The 20,065-nt window shown below is 43.3% G+C and overlaps 1 protein-coding gene across 6 annotated transcripts in view; it reads left to right on the top strand.

Moving 5' to 3' along the window:
• The window catches only part of LOC124605280 (DNA ligase 3), a 640,740-nt gene that overhangs the window by 135,821 nt on the left and 484,854 nt on the right, over positions 1-20,065 (top strand). The window contains exon 1 of one of the 6 annotated variants that reach the window (XM_047136856.1): positions 7,573-7,646. The exons of the other annotated variants lie outside the window; for them this stretch is intronic. The gene's annotated coding sequence lies outside the window, so the exon portion shown is untranslated. Of the gene's footprint in view, positions 1-7,572; positions 7,647-20,065 lie in introns of those variants that run through there. 6 annotated transcript variants of the gene reach the window in all.

Here is a 20,065-nt window from a genome sequence, read left to right as displayed (position 1 = left end):
GAAACCGGCTTCCGTTTCTCACCCAGTAAGACCGTTTGTGTTAATTTTTGGCGACGTAAGGAGTTTCTTCCGCCCTCCTTACATCTAGGTCCTGTCAACCTTCCGTTTTCCGACGTCGTTAAATTCTTGGGTCTTATGTTTGACAGAAAACTGTGCTGGTCCTCCCACGTTTCCTATCTTTCGGCTCGCTGTCTGCGTTCCCTTAACACCCTCCGTGTCCTGAATGGTACCTCTTGGGGAGCGGACCGGGTGGTCCTTCTCCGCCTCTATCGCGCCTTAGTGCGCTCGAAATTGGATTATGGAAGCATAGTCTACTCCTCTGCTCGGCCGTCTATTCTTCGGCGTCTCGACTCTATCCACCACCGTGGATTACGTTTAGTGTCTGGAGCTTTTTACACCAGCCCTGTGGAAAGCCTTTATGCTGAGACTGCTGAACCTCCGCTGTCCAATCGGCGGGCAGTCCTTCTGAGTCGTTATGCTAGCCATCTGTCTTCCATGCCTGCTAATCCAGCCCATAACCTTTTTTTCGACGCCTCCTTTGATGTCGGGTATGCAGGCCGCTCCTCCTCCCTACTACCCCCGGGAGTCCGCTTCCGTCAACTGCTCCATTCTCTTTCCTTCCGCTTTCCTAAAACCTTCTTGACAACTTGGGGTACAGCACCGCCTTGGCACCGTCCCCGGATCGACTTGCTCAGAGACCTATGTCAATTTCCCAAGGATGGTACCCCTACACTTGTTTACCGTCGGGCATTTGCTGCTCTATGTGCACAAATGACGGAAGCCACATTTATTTACACCGATGGCTCGAAAACATCGTTAGGTGTAGGGAGTGCCTATATTGTTGGCGACACCCCAAATCACTTTCGGCTTCCCGACCAGTGTTCGGTTTATACTGCGGAGCTTTACGCTGTTCTCCAGGCTGTCCACTACATCCGCCGCCATCAGCGGATACAGTACGTAATCTGCTCAGATTCTCTCAGCTCTCTCCTAAGTCTCCAAGCTCTTTACCCTGTGCACCCTCTGGTCCACCGGATTCAGGACTGTCTGCGCTTGCTCCATCTGGGGGGCGTCTCAGTGGCGTTCCTCTGGCTCCCGGGACACGCTGGTATCTGTGGAAATGAGGCGGCCGATATAGCGGCCAAGGCTGCAGTTTCTCTTCCTCGGCCAGCTCTTCAGTCTCTTCCGTTTAGCGATCTACGGAGCGGTTTATGTCGCCAAGTTACTCATTTATGGCATGCGCATTGGTCAACACTTCCCCACAATAAATTGCGGGAAGTGAAAGCCGTTCCTTGCGCTTGGACCTCTTCCTCCCGAACGCGTCGTCGAGAGGAGGTAATTTTAGCTAGACTCCGGATAGGGCACTGTCTTTTTAGTCATCGACATCTTTTAAGCGGTGATCCTCCCCCACTCTGTCCCCACTGCTCTCAGCTGTGGACGGTCAGACACTTTTTAATTGAATGCCCCTATTTTAATCCGTTACGCTCCCGTCTACAGCTATCGCCTGATCTATCGTTGATTTTAGCAGATGACACGCGCTCAGCTGACCGCGTTCTACAGTTTATTAGTGACAGTGAAATGACGTCAGTCATTTGAACCTTTTTTTTTTTGGGACAACCAACCCCTTTCTATAGTGGACTTTTAAGCATTCCTTCTGCCTTTAGTTTCTCAAATTTTCTGACTTTGTTTCCATTGCTGCTGATTTTAAATTTCGTTTTTTTCCTGTTTTCTACGTCACGGGCTGGGCGCTAATGACCATAGAAGTTTTGCGCCCTAAAACCACAAAAAAAAAAAAAAAAAAAAAAACAAAGAGGGCCAGCTGTGTTTCGTTTGACCGCTGTTTCCTAAAACCGTGGTGGTTTCTGCAGATGTGTTTCTCAGAGTCTAGAAAGGTCATTGTGTCGGAACACAAAGTATGTTCCATGATTCTACAACAAATCGATAACAATGAAATTGGCCGGTAATTATGTGCATCCGATTTTCTACCCTTTTTATAGAGTATTGTGACCTGGGCCTTCTTCCAGTCCCGTGGAACTTTCCGCTGTTCCAAAGATCTATTATAGATGATGGATAAGAATGGTGCTATATTTGTACCATAGTCAACATAAAATCTTAGGTGGATACCGTATGGACCAGATGCTTTCCGGGCGTTTAAGGATATTAACTGTCTTACAATTCCATGTACACTAAACATTATGTCAGCCTTCCTTGTGTTTGTTCCATAGTTGAAAGGGGGAATGGTGCTGCAGTCCTCTACCGTAAACGAGTTTTTGAAAGCTAGGTTTACAATTTCGGCCTTACGTTTATAATCATCCTTTACATTACCCCTACTGCCAGCAAGAGAATGCATTGATTTATTTGTAACGTTCGTAGATTTTACGTACAACAAAAATTTTTTGGCTTCATTTTTAGAATCTGCAGATAAAATACCGCTTTCAAAATCCTTAAAAGAATCTCTGATTGACGTTCTGAGAGCTGCTTTCATTTCGCATAATTTCTGTTTATCACCGGGGCAATGACTACGTTTAAAACAACTGTGCAAAATCCTCTGCTGTCTCAGCAACTTTCTAATATGTTTGTTTAACCCAAGGGGATCCTTTCCCTCCCCTATATTTTTGCTAGGCACGTATTTCTCCAGCACGTGTTGGACAATACCTTTAAATTCCGACCAAAGATGCTCAATATCTTTGTGTCCCACAGTGAATGCTTGGAGCTGACTATGAAGATATTCATTAATGACACTTTTATTTGCTTTCCCAAACAAGAAAACTCTACGCTGTTTTATTTTTCCTCTCTCCATCTTCGACTGACATAGAAACCAGGACAACATTATGGTCGCTAATACCTCCTTCAAGTTTAATTTCCTCGAGAAGATCAGGTCTGTTTGTAGCCAAGATATCTAATATGTTCCCATCTCGAGTTGGTTTTCTAACCAATTGCTCAAGGTCGTACGTTGAGAGCGCTTCTAGAATAACTTCACACGAGTCTTTGCTTCTGCCCCCTGTCATAAACGTGTAATTTTCCCAGACAATGGACGCTAGATTAAAGTCTCCACCTATAACTAACGGAGAATTTGGATATTTATTTCCTATGTACTCAAGACTTTCCCTGAAACGTTCTGTGACGTTTGTTGCGGGTGGTGGTGGTCTAACTTAATTCAGAATTGTCTTTAGTGGTGGATGATAGCTTTGTATATAAAATGGTGTAGAACTCTGTTTTATTCGTTGTATTATGCGTGTTTTTGTGGAAGTCGCTAACTCTTATTGGGGGCTTAACATCTTCGCCCCTTTTTCCGACATGTAGTGTGTTGTCACTTCTTTCGATCGGACGCTAAGTCGGCATTAGTGAACCACAGAAAAAACCATTAAACTGAAATAAATAACAGGGAACTGTATTTATGGGCATTACTCACAGTATAAGTGAGATTACAAGGGTAATATAAATGAGTTACGTCACATCAGACGACCCAGAAACAATGTTATCACCGATGAAATCTTCTCGGGTTATCAGCCGAGTCGTGGCGTCGTCTTGTCGCAACGTTTCAATGAGTTTCGTACCCATCATCTTGTGGCAAAGTGTCGGGATGCTTCGCCAGATGATGATGATGATGATGATGATGATGATGATGATGATGATGGGTAAGAAACTCATTGAAACGTTGCGACAAGACGACGCCACCACAAGGTTGATAACCCGAGAAGAATTAATCAGTGGAATACGCCGAGAAAGACTGAAATCGCTTAAATATTTTCACTAAAAAAATAACGTAACAAGCTTCCTCGGTCAGTCTTAGTGACGACAAACCAGATGTGTATTACTAGTGTGACCACTTCTGGGCAAGCAGCAGCGCGTTTCAGGAGTAAGACTATGCAGTGGTCACTTTTCCCGTCCTGACAACTGTACCACACCTTCCTCTACCGATCTTACTATTAAATGGTAACTTGCAAAATGAGTGTTACGTTAATTTATAACAGTACTTGCATTATGAGAAACTACTGCATAACTTTAGTAAATGTTTTGCAAGTAATTTTTTAGAAGTTTGTGATAAGATCTTATGGGACCAAATCGTTCAGGTCATCAGTCCCTAATCTTACATAATACTTAATTTAACTTAAACTAACTTAAGCGAAGGACAATACACACCCATGCGCGACGGAGGACTCGAACCTCCGACGGGGGGAACCGCGCGGACCGTGACAAGGCGCGTAGCCGTGCGCAAGTCATTTTTCTTCTTCTCATTCCGTTGTATTAAAACAAACTTGGTTTGATTTCGTATTACTACAAATATGGACCAACTTTAAAGGTGGCCGCTCCTATAAAGCGCATGGACGAACCCATGTTACTTCCGTTTCACATTCATACCATAGTACCTAATCGGTGCTAGTTGCGCACGCTCGTGACTTGCCAACACTGCAAGACGAACAATAAAATACTCCCCTTCTCACTTCTCTGAACCCCGCAGTGGCTTCGCTACATAGCACTCTCCCCCTGACGTAAGTGGCAAACTTTACTTAGCTCCCGGCCGAGTTCACCCACTTCAATTAAATTTAAGCGCAAATTAAAACATTACTGTTGCCGTAATTAGTTTTGTTTGTTAATGAAGCTCTTAACGTCAGTTGTAGTTTCTGGATTCAACTATTAGATGATAGAAGCATATTATTATAAAATGCAGCTGAGAAGCGCAAGCCGCACGGACACTTGACTCGGGCAGCAGTTTGACGACCAACGCTGTAGACCTATTGTATTGCGGAGATATTGCTTGCTACGTTCCCTCCTCTGTTCTAAATAGTCACCAAAAATTATTTTGGAGCGCTTGGGCGTTTGTTAATCTAGGAACGTGTGCGTGCAGCCCTGTGAACTTACCCGAAGACAGCCTCGAAAATAGAAGCGTCTGCAGTATACTATTCGAGAAGAAGAAGAAGAAGAAGAAGCTACTCTCGGTCAACGTTAAAGTTGAAATAAACATCCTTGTAATGCCCATCTTAATCTTAATGAGCGGACTTGCATAATCTCAAAAGAGACAACTCGCGAATAGTCGGACCATAGCACACGTCTCCAGTCACATATTGTCCAGTCTCTATATTGCTTGGCTCATCGAAGATACGCATTAAGTGCCGCAGTCAACAATGGACTTTTGCGAAGTACCTGACTCCACATGCACATGGCGTGCAGTTCCCTTCGCAATGGTTGCTCGGAAACGGTTTGAAGTGAAGTGGGCCTGAAATCACAGACAGCAGGAATTCCTACCAGGTATGAAATCAGCCGTCACTGAGAAGGCGTGACACTCTTCTTCTGTCCCTGTCGGTTAGCATATTTTTGCGACCACTGTTCTTACGACGTCCTATGTGGGGGTGCGAGCGCACGCAGTTTCTTGTAGACATGTTGGCAGTCCGCGTTGATACACCAACAAATGGGATAACTTCATTCACCATGTTGTCATCGGCACATCTAAGTACGATAGCTGTTTTTTGCCATTCTGTCACGTCTCCACGTGCGCTGATTCCATACAACGGACTGACATATACGCATCGAAAGACTAGCAAATACTGAACACCGTAACGCACTCTGCTGGTGTCGGTGTAAGACGTCACTCGTGTAGCAGGCGAAGGTTATTCTTGATTATTCTTGATTATAGTTATGTTCGGTTTCCAATGACACTAGTTGGTTTTGCCGATTAGCTAATGTTCATCGCGACTGTAAAAAGATGAAAGTACTATGGACCCATTTAAACACGAAAAATCCTTGAGTAAAATGTTTAGCTCAAAATCCGTCCTCGGACACCATATTCCCTACATGTATGAGTGTGTCTGTCTGGAAGGTGATAAAATTTTTTAGATAGGCAACATAGCGGGCAGGCTGAAAGTGTTCTCTAGCGGCTGATTGGTGGATAGGTCAAATTATGAAACTGTGAGGATTTTGAGGTGCTTTCTCGGAGACCAAAACCATCGTATTTAACACAGTTGTCCTCGACGAGCGTTCATCGTAGACAAGGGAGGGTACCGTCACGACTGCCCTAGGAAAGTGTGATAGGAACGCTCTATCCGGAGGACAGAGTAAGCAGTAGTCGGCGGGTGTGGTGTATGGGAAGGTATCGTCGTTCAGTGATTTTAGGACGACACAAGACAGAATTTCCAACTGGTCTGATGAATGGCAGCTAACTTTAAATGAAGAAAAATGTAAGTCAGTGCAGACAAGTAAGTAAAACAAACTCATAATGTACTAGAACAGCATTATTAGTGTGGTTCCTAACAGTACCTTCGATTAAGTATCTACTCTTAACATTGCAAAGCAATACGAAATGGAATGAGCATGTAACGATTGTAGTAGGGAAGGCGAATGGTAGACTTCGGTTTATTGGGAGAGTTTTAGGAATGTGTGGTTCATGTGTAACAGGGACCGCGTTAGGGCACTCGTCCGAGCCACTGTTGAGTACTGTTAAGAGCGTTTGGGATCCTCACCAGGTCTGATTAAAGAAAGACATCGAAGCAATTCAGAGGCGGGCTGCTAGGTTTGTTACCGGTAGGTCCGAAAAACATGCAAATGTTACGGAGATGGTTCGGAAACTCAAAAGGGAATCACTGGAGCGAAGGTGACGTTATTTTCGAAGAGCACTATTGAGTAAATTCAGAGAACCGGAATTTTAGGCTGACCGCAGAAAGATTCCACTACAGTTCGCGTAAGGAGCGTGAAGAAAAGATTAGAGAGATTGGACTCCCGTCTGTTTGCGAGTGGAACAGAAGAGGCAGTGACTAATAGTGGTCCCGGCTACCCTCCGCCACGCACCGTATGGTGACTTGCGGAGTACGTGTGTACATGTCGAACGTTTTTGAGACAGCCTAGTTCCTGATTTTTCGCTGTGGGAGAAACTGCAGGAAGTCATTCTATATGCACGTAGATTCCTTTCAGTTACTGCCCAGCCCCAAATTGTGTAGCTATGGTGTGTTCTGCTTGATAAGTTACTCTGAAGGCGAATAAGTGCTCATCAAATTGCGAGTCAACAGTGTATTACGCGGTCAATATCCCAAGCAGCGGATAAGGCTACGAATGCCGCGATGTGTACGTGTAGCGTTGTGGTTTTTTGTGGGCAACAGTAGAGTCGTAGGTTGTGAGCCGAGTTCCACTCAGACCCGGGAAACACAGCGCAGTCGCCCCTTCCCCTGACGCGCGCCCCCGTTAAGATGGAGCGGCGCAGCACATCGAAAATTTCCACGGCCCGTGAGCCGGCCGGCGGCGGTTCGGTGCGGAGTACTTTTGATAAGCGTCCGTCCGCGGATAGCTTGACGACGTATGCAGCTGGCGGCCGGATGGGGGGCCGGCCGCCTGTCTGCCCCGCGAGACACACACTTGCCAATGGAGCCCGCGGGTCGCGTCCAGCCGCGCCACGCCGCCGGTTCGAATTCGGTCAGTCGCCCGGCCGTCTGGACGCTTTATCTGAGGCGGCGAGTCATGGCCCGAGGTCACGGCGGCGTGGGGATTTTGTCTGTGTCAGCGCCGACAGTGTTTATATCGAGGCAACTCCATCTTCCGGACGCTATTAAATCATTCGGCCGTCTCCGTCGGATGCCACGTTCCTCTCAAGTTGATAGGCCGCCGTCGAATACTGTACAAAACAGCTGACGCAGCAGTAGAACCGCGTTTGGGAGAAGTCTGTAAGTTCAACGTTGTCTCAATATGAAAGTCATTAGGGACGGAACACTTGTTTGGATTGGACAATCACGGGAAAAACAATCTCTTTAAAATAACTATTAGTTGTCAACTTCAATGAAACCACGGATGCGTATCAGGGAATTGGAGGAGTCGTCGGAAGAGTGCTGAACCACAAGAGCGTATGTTTACGTAGTGCATGTTCGATCAAATTAAAAACCAATAACTTAAATTCTAGCGGAACATAAGGAGCTACCTGTTACCAGCGTGGTGTGCATTTGAAAACTCAACAGATAAGGTGATGACGGTAATCGTTTCTGAATTTAGGATTTCCACTATTCTTACGACGTGCTATGTGGATGCGAATGGACGCAGTTTCTTGTAGACATGTTGGCAGTCCGCGTTGATACACCAACAAATCGGATAACTTCATTCACCATGTTGTCATCGGCGCGTCTAAGTAAGATAGCTGTTTTTTGCCATTCTGTCACGTCTCCACGTGCGCGTGCGCTGATTCCATACAACGGACTGGCATATATACGCAACAAAAGACGATCAGATACTGATGTCGCAAATAACAGCGTAACGCACTATCTTCCGGCGACCCCTTCAATTTGTATTCCGATTGAGGCGTGGCTTGGGGGGTAATTGCTAGATTACGGGCTGGAAGGTGTGAGGTTGGATTCCTGACGAGTTCTAAGATTTTTGTCACTAGTCACTTCTGGTTTATGACTTCAGTGTTTATTAATGTGAAAAATGTGAAGCTGCATCGTGTTTCGGTGTCCACGCCGAACTGTAACTTCCCTTATAACTTACTGATCGAAGGCTTCTTACGTAACAGAACCCAGTATGTTGTCCTGGATGGCGATTGCCCATCAGAGACAAGCGTACACTGGGAATTTCTCTCCTCTACTTAACCCCTCGATGTCGATGCGCTGCTAAATTCTAAAGTCCATCTTAGCCTTTAGAATCCCATAGATAAATACATATCCAAGCATCGTAATTGCCTAGAAAACTAGTAAGAACCATCCATCCGTCAGTATGTACATCCACTGTTCGATAAAAGCCCCACATAGGCTTTCGCATGCTTAACGGTTTTTAGGGCCATGCTCCTGCATGTTCTCTAATGGTACGTGTTCAATTCCGATTAAGGCTTTGCCTCGGTATTTCCTTAGCGCTCTCTCTCTCTCTCTCTCTCTCTCTCTCTCTCTCTCTCTCTCTCTCTCTCTCTCTCTCTCTCTCTCTCTCTCCCCCTCCCTCCCTCCCTCCTCCCTCTACCTTTCTTCTTCGCCTCTGCCACGATTTCCCAACATACATACCTCCATTGCTCCTATGAACAACTCACATTTAATGAAAAAGCAAACCGAAAAAGTGTCACATTCATACTATTACTAAGTCAAAAATAGTGCTACATATTGTTGTGTAAACTTTCCTCCTCACATACTTCAGAAGTTTAGTTTTGGAAACTCTGCTATTTACCAGAAGGACTCTAGTCATTTTTACTTTTTCTTTTCGTGCCCATGTAGCTGTTGTTTTGTTATCCTCAATAAAAACCTCGCCCACTGTTCCATGACTTAATTGTTAATTTTCTTTCCAGTATCTTGATTATACATTATTTAGCCTTACTGTGATTAGTTTCCGCGGCTACTCTCGAATAGCTTCTAATGAATTCCATTAAGAGGCTTCCCTTCTTTTTCCAGATGTGAAATAGGGAAACTTCTTGAAGGCCTGCGAATGGTTTTGGTGGCTGTACTACTATATGCAGTTTAGTGATTGAGGTAGCATTAATCTATATGTTCTTCAGTATGCTAAAATAGGTTAAAAGAGTGCCATTTTTCTTCAAGGCTAGTCAGTATAGATTAGTTGAAGCGTAGTTAAAAGATATCTCAAAATACGTGAATCCCAGTCAATGTGTTAATTCATATTTGTCGTTCAGTTTCGAAGATGCTCTATGGGATCGGTATTCTCTTCTAAGGTCAGCTTTGTTCCTTTGCCTGATTAAAATACAATATGTTTTCTATGTGGTTGCTGATGACGTTAGTAAATAGCTTGTTCATTACGGAGAAAATTCTGATAGGTCTATAAATTTGTGTTGTCTTGGCTGTCAAGGAGAATATTATTATTCTCGGAAAATTCTACAAAGATTTCAGGTTATCTGAAGTTTCCCGCTGCAGATTTGATTTTTAGTTTTTATTCTGCCTTCGAGTTACCTTCGAAAAAATTCCTCATTATCACCTTGTTGTAAGATTAGATCTCATTTGTTTCCGTGAATCTTGGTAGACGCCATCAGCCTACCCATAAGATTTTGAGCAAGTTAAAGTCTGTGCACTGTTGCTTAGTACACTGTATAAATGGCATTTGACATGACTGTTGTATATGAGAACAGCTGTTAAGGATTATGGAACCGACCCTCCCTCCCTCCCACCCTATGGCAGCAAGCACATTATTTCCAGAAAATTTTGCATTGGATTCTCTGTGAACGGCAGGTCCGTTCAACTGGAGGACGCCACAACGCAATATTTACGAAATATTATGGTAAATCGAACACGCCCTTAGGTGATTTATTGGCATTAGTGAAAAATTAAGACACTATTTTATTGCGTGGAAATTCAGCCGTAGGGGAACGCACCGGCCTTAACAGAAACCAAGTGAACATTTGAGTAAATATAAATTATTTTTGGTGTTTGCAGATATCATGTAACTGCAAGAACAAACAGCTGTGATCCATAAGCAGCAGAATCAAATAAGTGCCATCTTTTAATGCATATTGCTCTTCGTTATTCTGCGGCCACTTCTCATACACAGGCTGCATTTAAAGCTTTCTGCAAAGCACTGTTGTATCTATGACTGACAATGGGTTAACCATGCCAGTAACTGATGGGTGTGGTTAGTTTGTTCGTGACGCTGGCTGGATGAAAATGGATTATTCTGGAGCGTTGGGCGCTGCTGTAGTCTCTCTCCAGAATAACCACCCCGCTCTTTGTGTGGCGAGCATTGTTTTTATGTGGGTCATTGAAAAAACTACAGGGATATTTCTGACCTTTACCCCTGCTGGAACTGTTGTCGCTTTCTTTACTGTGCGTGCTGTGGGTTACTGTGCAAGTGTCTGGGCCCGTAAGTTGCTATGCTAACACCAGAATACACTGAATGGGAGTATTGAGAAACCTCACATGTCCGTTTTTGATCAAATCGAGTTACTTATGATTTTGTACTTTAAACATATAGCCCGATCATGATGTACAGAAATCCCGTATGTTCTGGAATTTTTTGTATTATGCAGCCATTGTATCACCTAAACCGAAGAGAAACCACCATATGTACAAAGATAAGGACTTCCTCAATATTTCATGTCGTCAACACCGTTTTTGGCAGAGAATAATTGATATGTGCATATAGAAGACAAGAAAATGGATGACCTAAGACGATTTGTATTAGTCCTACGAAAAGAAGAAATCATCCAGAACCTCTACACGGACACATACAGTTGGCAAACATGTGTCAAACAATTAACCATCTGTGGAATAAACTGCAAAGAGAATGGGAAATAGGCATAAGTTGTTTGATCGTTGTCCATATTAGCAATAAAATGAGTTAAGTAATGATTTATGCCTATTTTTTACGAAATATTGAGAAAGCCCACGTGTTCGCGCAATAAATTTTAACCCAATGTCAAAAAGTCTCAATTTTTACAGCATTTTGGCGTTCTTCTCTCCGCATTCCTTTTAACGTAAAATAAGAAAACCGAGATTTCAGCATAATTTTGGATCTTAATTTTATCTATTTCTGTCGGTGTTTCTTTCGTGACGGTATTACTTTCGTAAAACAAAGAACAACCGCCTGCAGTCATAGTCGTGATTTTATTTCAACACATGATGCATTTCGAGCCCTAGGGGCTCATCGTCAGGTGCTTTGACAGTCTACATCGGTTATTTTTCCAGATATAGGTTCATTCTGGTCCTGGTGAGATGACAATGATACATTAAAAAAACGGGAACATTGTGACATTTCTTTTTCTGACTCTCCCTAGTTAAATTTGTATACTTGGAAAACTGTACCTATCTCTTCTTACCCTAATACTTGCATGCCGTGTTTGCGTTATTATATCATCCATAATAATCCCTAGAGTGATTAAGAGCGTTTACCATGTAAAAATCAACCCAAAATGTTCCAAGCGCATCCCGAAGCGTATGCTGCGTTCAGAATAAATCAAGCGTTGGCTGGTGCGTGACGGGTACGCTGCCCCTTACCTTCCCTGGCTTTGATAAGCAATTGTAAAAATTAGAAAACAAGTCGCCAGGTTCAGATGGAATCCCAATTAGGTTTTACGGAGATACTATTCGGCATTAGCTCCTTACTTCAGCTTGTATTCATTGTAAATATCTCGCTGAACACAAATATATACAAGAAGGGTAAAAGAACGGGCCCAAAAAATTATAGGAAAATTTACTTAACATCGGTTTATTGTAGAATTCTTGAGCATATTCTGAGTTCGAATGTAATAAATTTCGTTGAGACAGAAAAGCTTCTGTCCACAAATCAGCACGAATTTAGAAATCATCAGTTCTACGAATCTAAGCTTGCCCTTTGCTCGCATGATGTCCCGTGATCCGTGGATAAAGGTCTATAGGAAAATTCCATATTCATAGATTTCTGGGAAACGTTTTCACAGTGCCCATCTGCAGACAGTTAGAGGTCCTAGTACACGGAACTGATCGAAGGCTTCTTACGTAACAGAACCCAGTATGTTGTCCTGGACGGCGATTGCCCATCAGAAACAAGCTTACATTGGGGATTTCTCCAGGGACGTGTGGTAGGATCGCTCTTGTTATCTAGATACATAAAACGATCGGAAGGCCAGGTTGAGCAGCAATCTACAACTTTTAGCCTTTGACGCTGTAGAATATCGAAAAGTGTCTTTTTCGGTAATTTTAGGAGGATGTAGGATGACTTAAAAAGAATTTCTAACTGGTGTAATGAAAGGCTCTAAATGTAGAAAAAGTCAAGTTAACGCAGATGAGTGCGAAAACAGTCCCGTAATGTTCGAATACAGTATTAGCGGTGTACTCGCGCGACAGTCATGTCAATTAAATGTCTAGACGTAACGTTGCAAAGCGATATGAGATGGCTCGAACACTTAAGTCGATAGTAGGATAAGTGACTGGGCGACTTCAGTTTATGGAAGAGTTACAGGAAAGTGAAGCCTATCTATAAAGGAGATGGCCTGGTCAGACGAGTGCCGATTTCAGTTGGTAAGAGCAGATGGTACGGTTAGTGTGTGGCGCAGACCTCACTAAGACATGTACCCAAGTTGTCAACAGGAAACTGTGCAAGCTGTTGGTGGCTCCATAATGATGTGGGTTGTGCATACGTGGATAGACTGGGTCCTCTGGTCCAACTGAACTGATCATTGAATGGAAATGCTTATTCATGGACCTCACTTTCCAAACAACGATGAAATTTTTGTGGATGACAATGTAACATGTCACTGGGCCACGGTTGTTCGCAATTTGTTTGAAGAACATTCTGGACAGTTAGTGCGGCTGATTTAGCCATCCAGAGCGCCCGACATGAATCCCATCGAACATTTGAGTATAATCAAGAGGTCAGTTTACCCACCAGGGTAGCCGAGAGCGCTAATGCGTTGCTTCCTGGACTCGGGTAGGCGCGCCGGCCCCGGATCGAATCCGCCCGGCGGACTGACGACGAGAGCCGGTGTACCGGCCAGCCTGGATGTGGTTTTTAGGCGGTTTTCCACATCCCGCTAGGTGAATACCGGGCTGGTTCCCACGTTCTGCCTCAGTTACACAGCTTGCAGACATCTGAACCCATTCACACTATTTCATGGATTCCACTAGACAGACAGTTGGGGTTCACTAATTCCGTCCTTGGGGGTACAGGGTGGTGGCAGGAAGGGCATCCAGCAACCCCTTAACATTAACATGCCAAATCCGATTAACCATGGCCGACACTGCGTAACCTCGGGACAAGGCGCAAGCGATAGAATCAAGAGGTCAGTTTTGCACAAAAACCTGTCTTGGTAACACTCCACAATTATGGACTGCCATAGAGGCAGCATGGCTTAGTATTTCTGCAGGGGACTTTCAACGGCTTGTGTCCTTGCCACGTCGAGTTTCTGCTGCACTACGCCGGGTAAAAGGTGGTCCTACGCATTATTTGGAGGTATCCCACGACTTTTGTAACTTCAGTGTAGATACGTATAACATTGCGGATCGCCCAGCCAGCGCCGTTTGTACCTTCACACCACTGCATTTGACGAAGAGTGCCTGCTACAGATTTCAGAGTTTCATATTAGTGGAGGCCCCAGACCAAAAATAAATAAGAAGTGATAACTCTTTCTCCGGCAACGAAAATTAGAAGACAACGAGAAAGGAAATCTAACTGAAAACTTCTTTCCAAACATCAAAAGAAGACTCGGTTTCCATTATTTGAATACCCTCCAATTGATTGCCCCTCTTTCTAACGGGTGTGACAGTTTCACCAAATCCGAAGAAAGGAAACAGAATAATGTCCGTATGGATTGGGCACTCGAGGAATGCCCACTTCATGCAAACACAAAGTGCAGAGCGGGAGCTAGTGACTCAGTTCGGATCAACCTGGCTCATCATAGACGACATTACTGAAGCAGTGTCAGGAAGGTTTCGTTGGCTCATCGCAGTTCTTGTTAACCTATGCCACTTGTAATGGAACAGTAGCACCGCTGAGTTACTTTTCTATATGTCCGACGAATCGAGAGAGATCAGGATGACGAGATTCGTCATACAGCGACGGTTGATATCGGACCTAGCATAGTGCCTTAGGAGCAGTGGTATGTCCCGTGCAACTAGGGAACCCGGGATAAGGAGCAGACTGCTACCCGAACAAATCGACGAATTCGACAAAATATTTCAAGGAAAAAAATCTTAAATAATGAGTCGTAATTTGTGCTTTACACACCAGTGGTCATTTCGCGAGACGTATCGTGGGAGGAAGTAATATGTTGCCCGAACCTTCCTTGACACTTTTCGCACCGCCTTCCCCCCCCCCCCCCCCCCCCACCCCCCCATTTTCTTGTAGCATCTGCAACTGGAGTTCGTTGAGCATCTCCATAATGCTCTTGCGCAGACGAGACAGTCCTGTGACGAAAGGCGCCGACCTTTGCTGAATATTCTATCTACTATGAATCAAAGCTGGTTAAGGTCCCAGGCTGATAAGTATTATATAATAATCCACAGTAGAAATGTTTTGTAAATCACTTCTTTCGTGGATGAATTACATTTAGTCAAGATTTTCCCATTGACTCTCAGCTTGGCATCTGCTTCGTACAATCAGATTTATGTGATCATTCCATTTGAGGTCTTTCCAGACGGTTACTACTAGGTATTTTACGATAGTTCTGTTTTCAGTGATTAGTCGCCAATGGATTAATCGACCTCTAGTGGATCACCTCAATTATTTATGCGGAATATGTATTTACGTTCAGAGGCACTTGCCAGACAAGGCACAAGTTATCGGTCCTCAGCACGTCTTTCTGTATTTCGCTCCGTTCTTCTGCAATTGCTACATGTCAATAGGCGACCGAATTCTCTCTAAAAATCCTCATTAATCAACTTGATTCACTAATCATTTATATATATATATATATTGTAAACCGTAGCGCCCTTATAACAATGGCTTGAGGTCCTCCCAAAAATACCTTTACGTCTGACGGTTTTGTGCCTAAGCACAGAATGTTGAGTTCTGTTTGCTGCGACGTCCTGTATGTTGTCACAAATCTGGTCCGATACACAGAACCTCGTATTATTTTCACGAAACTGTAGTGCGATTCGTGTCAAATGTCTTTCTGAACAAGCAAAAACAAAAAGGTCGTGTTTGGCTACGGCGCTTTGGATCTCGTGGACGAACAGAGCGAAGTGAGTTTCATAAGATCTCCGTTTGCTGAATTCATGTTGGTGTTCTTAGAGGTTCGACAAAAGAAATTTCGCAATAGATGTCACCGTTCTGTTGACCTATCATTATGTGCGTTGTAGAAATACTAATATCAAAGACTGCTTAGTAAAATAAAGAAAGCACGACAGGATATAACTGAGTTTTTTGTTTGTTAAAGAAACGGTGTTACTTTTAAGACTCTGATTTTTGAGAGAGAGAGAGAGAGAGAGAGAGCGAGAGAGAGAGAGAGAGAGAGAGAGAGAGAGAGAGAGAGAGAGAGAGAGAAAGAAAGAAAGCAAGCAAGCAAGCAAGCAAGCATTGGCACAACTTCGAACGCGCATGGCACTTTCTTTCGCAATGAACGGTTTTAGCGCTGATGAGGCTTTGCTGTATTATACCGGTCTTAAAGGCGCACGAGATCAGTATAATACGGCAGTCGGCGCCTTTCGCAGAGTGGAAACGGCATAGCTCTCGAGGAGCTTTACGTAACGACCGCCCCCAATTGTTTCTTAAACCTGGAGTTCGCTGTGGTCGACAGGGGCTAGGTGGTTACAAGGGTCTATATTTAATTGAATTTTTTCTTCTAAGGAGAAGCCCTGCAGCTTACAGGGCCATAACGAAGCTGTGGAAGTAAAACGGACTTTGCTGCTCGAAGTTACGGAGTTGTCGCTACCCGTTGATTGCGAAGGAGTTGAGGTATGTTCTAGAAGGCCAGAAGATTCCGTTGTTCAGAGCGCCGTCGCAATGCTGCATAGTACATTTGTTTAATGATGCAAAAGTAGCCTCATTCTGTGCTAAAAATAACACCGTGCCCTAAGGGTCTTGTTAAATGCCTTGTAGAGATAATTTCCCACAGTAGAGTTGTATGGTTTGTAACTTATTAAAACATATAATTTCGAAGGCAAGGTGGAGATTCGCGGGTTTTCAGAGATGGCCTTGATATTGATATTTTTTATCGGCACATAAATGCACACTAACAAAAGCGTCTGTTCCAACGGTGCAATCCTTCAGTTTATACAACGTTTTGAAACGGTCAGTGCATCCAACCTAGTCATTCAACTTAGAGTGAGCATAAAATGTGTGTATTGAAAGATGGAAAGAAAGTATTTCAGATGGGGCGGCAATACTATAACGAGCAGTCTGTCACCCTTAAATTTGTTGTAACCGATAGATGTTTTACTAACGTAAAACGAGAGGTCTTCAAAAAGTAAGTTACACGTTATTTTGACAGGTCCAGTAACTTCTATAGAATGATGTGCTACACTTTAAAGTGACAAAGACACATGACACTACGTTTTAGTATAGTCGCAATGTCTCTCTACCAATCGTTCGATTCCTCGACTGTAGACATTCGCTCCTTGCTCACGGAGTCATTCGACAAGCGCTACGTGAATACGGAGGGCAGTGGTTAAATTGTTGCTACCATTTCCTTTGGTCCATATACTGGAAGACTTTCTCAGTGAATCTGTGTGCAATTTAAACGTTTTTCCCACAAGATTCGTACTGCCCCGCGTATTTCAACGTTAGAGGAAGTTTCAAGTTCTCGCGGCATTTCATTCGCAGACTGTGATGCACCTTTTAACCGTACCACAGGAGAACTCTGTGCGCAGAGAACACATACTCTCTTCTGACAATGCGCTACTTTTGTTATGGAATGGTATAAGGCTGACATTGGCAACTCACTTTTTGAAGCCCACTCATATAGAAGAGATACCGATAAAATTAAAAAAAAAGAAGTGGTCTTTTGTGTCTTTTTTTCAAATGAGTAAACTCGACTTATCTGTCGTCATGAAATTCCTTATTGTGGACTGTTTTTTGCCAAAAAAATCATCGAATGTCGTTGAAGCTGTCTGCTCTTTCTTTTGTATAGTTGAGAAATAGGCCATAGAATTCTTCCGTGGATGTACTTCTTTGAAGAATGTCCTGGAGGATGTCACAGAACTGCAACCACAGATAGCACGGCATAGCATTGACCGATCGGGTACATTAAGGTGTGTGGAATATATTTAATAAAAATCCTTTCCAATTGCCAGTAATATACTCAATTTGTTTCACGACCGGTTTCGAAATTTAAAAGCTTCATCTTCAGGTTCCACCAAGTAATTACGGGAACACAAATGTGTGGCGATCGGGCCAGTCAGGGAGGACCACATCCACGTCAAACAAACGCATGGGTCCGTAGGACCGGCAACCACCCGGACAGCTCGACACGGAAGTGACTAATCCTAATTATGTTCCCATAATTATTAGGGGGCACCTGAAGATGAAGCTTTAAGTCTCGTAACCGGTCGTGGAATAAATTAAGAAATTTACCGGCAACTGAAGCGGATTTTTATCCTGTAAATATGTTCCTCGGTTGCAGATGTTCACCTGATCAAATATTTTGTCTGCGAAATAGCTGGCTCCCATATTACGTGAAAGAGTACAGTAGTCCAGGATGAATCTTTACATTCTGCATGGGTCTGGGTGCTGTTTCGAAGCTTGCTACTTGATTAAAACTGTGTTTCGGGCCGTCACTCGAAACAGGAACCTTGCCTTCGGCGGCACTCCTCTTATCTAATGAGCGTGCAGACACGACTCAGAATTCTTCCTCAGGCTTTAAAATTCTGCCAGAGCAACTCTCCTTATGGCAGAGTCGAAACTGTGAGTCGTGGCTGGATAGCTCAGTCGATGAGTATTTTTGTGGAAGGTAATGTCGCGGGCTCGAGTCCCGGTCCCACTGATAGTTTTAATCTGCCATGGTGATTGAGTGCAGGATATTTTACACTAGGACTTCACAATGAGGTTTTTTTCAACATGTGTGTCATACTTGTCGAAAGTAAAAACGAATTTCTGTGCAACTGATTCTGTGCGCAGATTTGTTAGTGTGGATAAATACAGTAGCTTGGGGCCAGAAGCGAAACTGCAATCAAAGAAGAGGACTGAGGCTGTTTCGGATTCTAAAGATGGCCCAATGCCAAAATAGGCGGTGTTGTTATGATGCGTGTAACATCCGGATCCCCGATGTTATTCAATCTGTAGATTGAGCAAGCAGTACAGGAAACAAAAGAAAAATTCGGAGTAGGTATTAAAATCCATGGAGAAGAAATAAAAACTTTGAGGTTCGCTGATGACATTGTAATTCTGTCAGAGACAGCAAAGGACTTGGAAGAGCAGTTGAACGGAATGGACAGTGTCTTGAAAGGAGGATATAAGATGAACATAAACAAAAGCAAAATGAGGATAATGGAATGTAGTCAAATTAAGTCGGGTGATGCTGAAGGAATTAGATTAGGAAATGAGACACTTAAAGTAGTAAAGGAGTTTTGCTATTTGGGGAGCAAAATAACTGATGATGGTCGAAGTAGAGAGGATATAAAATGTAGACTGGCAATGGCAAGGAAAGCGTTTCTGAAGAAGAGAAATTTGTTAACATCGAGTATAGATTTGTCAGGAAGTAGTTTCTGAAAGTATTTTTATGGAGCGTAACCATGTGTGGAAGTGAAACATTGACGATAAATAGTTTAGACAAGAAGAGAATACAAGCTTTCGAAATGTGGTGCTACAGAAGAGAGCGGAAGAAGCTACAGAAGAGAGCTGAAGATCAGATGGGTAGATCACGTAATTAGTGCGGAGGTACAGAATAGAATTGTGGAGAAGATGAACTTGTGGGACAACTTGACTAGAAGGGATCGGTTGGCAGGACATGTTCTGAGACATCAAGGGATCACCAATTTTGTATTGGAGGGAATCGTGGAGAGTACAAATCGTAGAGGTAGACAAAGAGATGAATACACTAAGCAGGTTCAGAAGGATGTAAGTTGGGGTAGGTACTTGGAGATGAAGCAGCTTGCACAGTATAAAGTAGCATGGAGAGCTGCATCAAACCAATCTCTGGACTGAAGACGACAACAACACCTGGATGCTCATCAGTAGATATACTAATTTGTAACAACAGTTTTCTTTTACTGTAGATTGTAATCTTCTCATTACTGTGAGCTGAAGAAACTGACTCTGAATCTACCACAGTATATGATGCTAAATAATTGAGTCTATTGAGACAGCTGCTTTCGTAAATAACAATTAAACGTCTTGACTATTGACCTACATAGAAGTTTGTTTTTTTTTCTCCTAAAATTGCGTAAATTTATGCAACAGAAGCAAATTAATTACGATATTTCTCTCTATGTACTTCTTGCATTAAAACATTTGTATTCGTGAGACATTTAAATAAAATTTTTAAATTTTCTTTGATTTAGATAGGACAAGTACATGGGTAAATCTTCGTCCATTGAAAGCAGTATTTCTATTATACAAGAGTTGTTCATACTCATTGGCAACGTAATGAGTGACGTGATGAGGAAAGAAACGTTGCTTTGTTTCGTAAATGTTATGAAATCAGTGGTTTTATCTTTCTGCTTGCTGAATCAGCAGAGGATTTTCTGGCTTAGGGTAGCTTGATGTCCGTTGCATCATCTTCCATCTGTGTTTAAGGCAAATCCTTCATTCCCCCCCCCCC

The sequence above is a fragment of the Schistocerca americana genome, chromosome 3 (assembly GCF_021461395.2).
Source record: "Schistocerca americana isolate TAMUIC-IGC-003095 chromosome 3, iqSchAmer2.1, whole genome shotgun sequence".
NCBI lineage: Eukaryota > Metazoa > Arthropoda > Insecta > Orthoptera > Acrididae > Schistocerca > Schistocerca americana.
The sequence above is the reverse complement of the archived record's forward strand: the minus strand, read 5'-3'. Positions and strand labels throughout refer to the sequence as shown.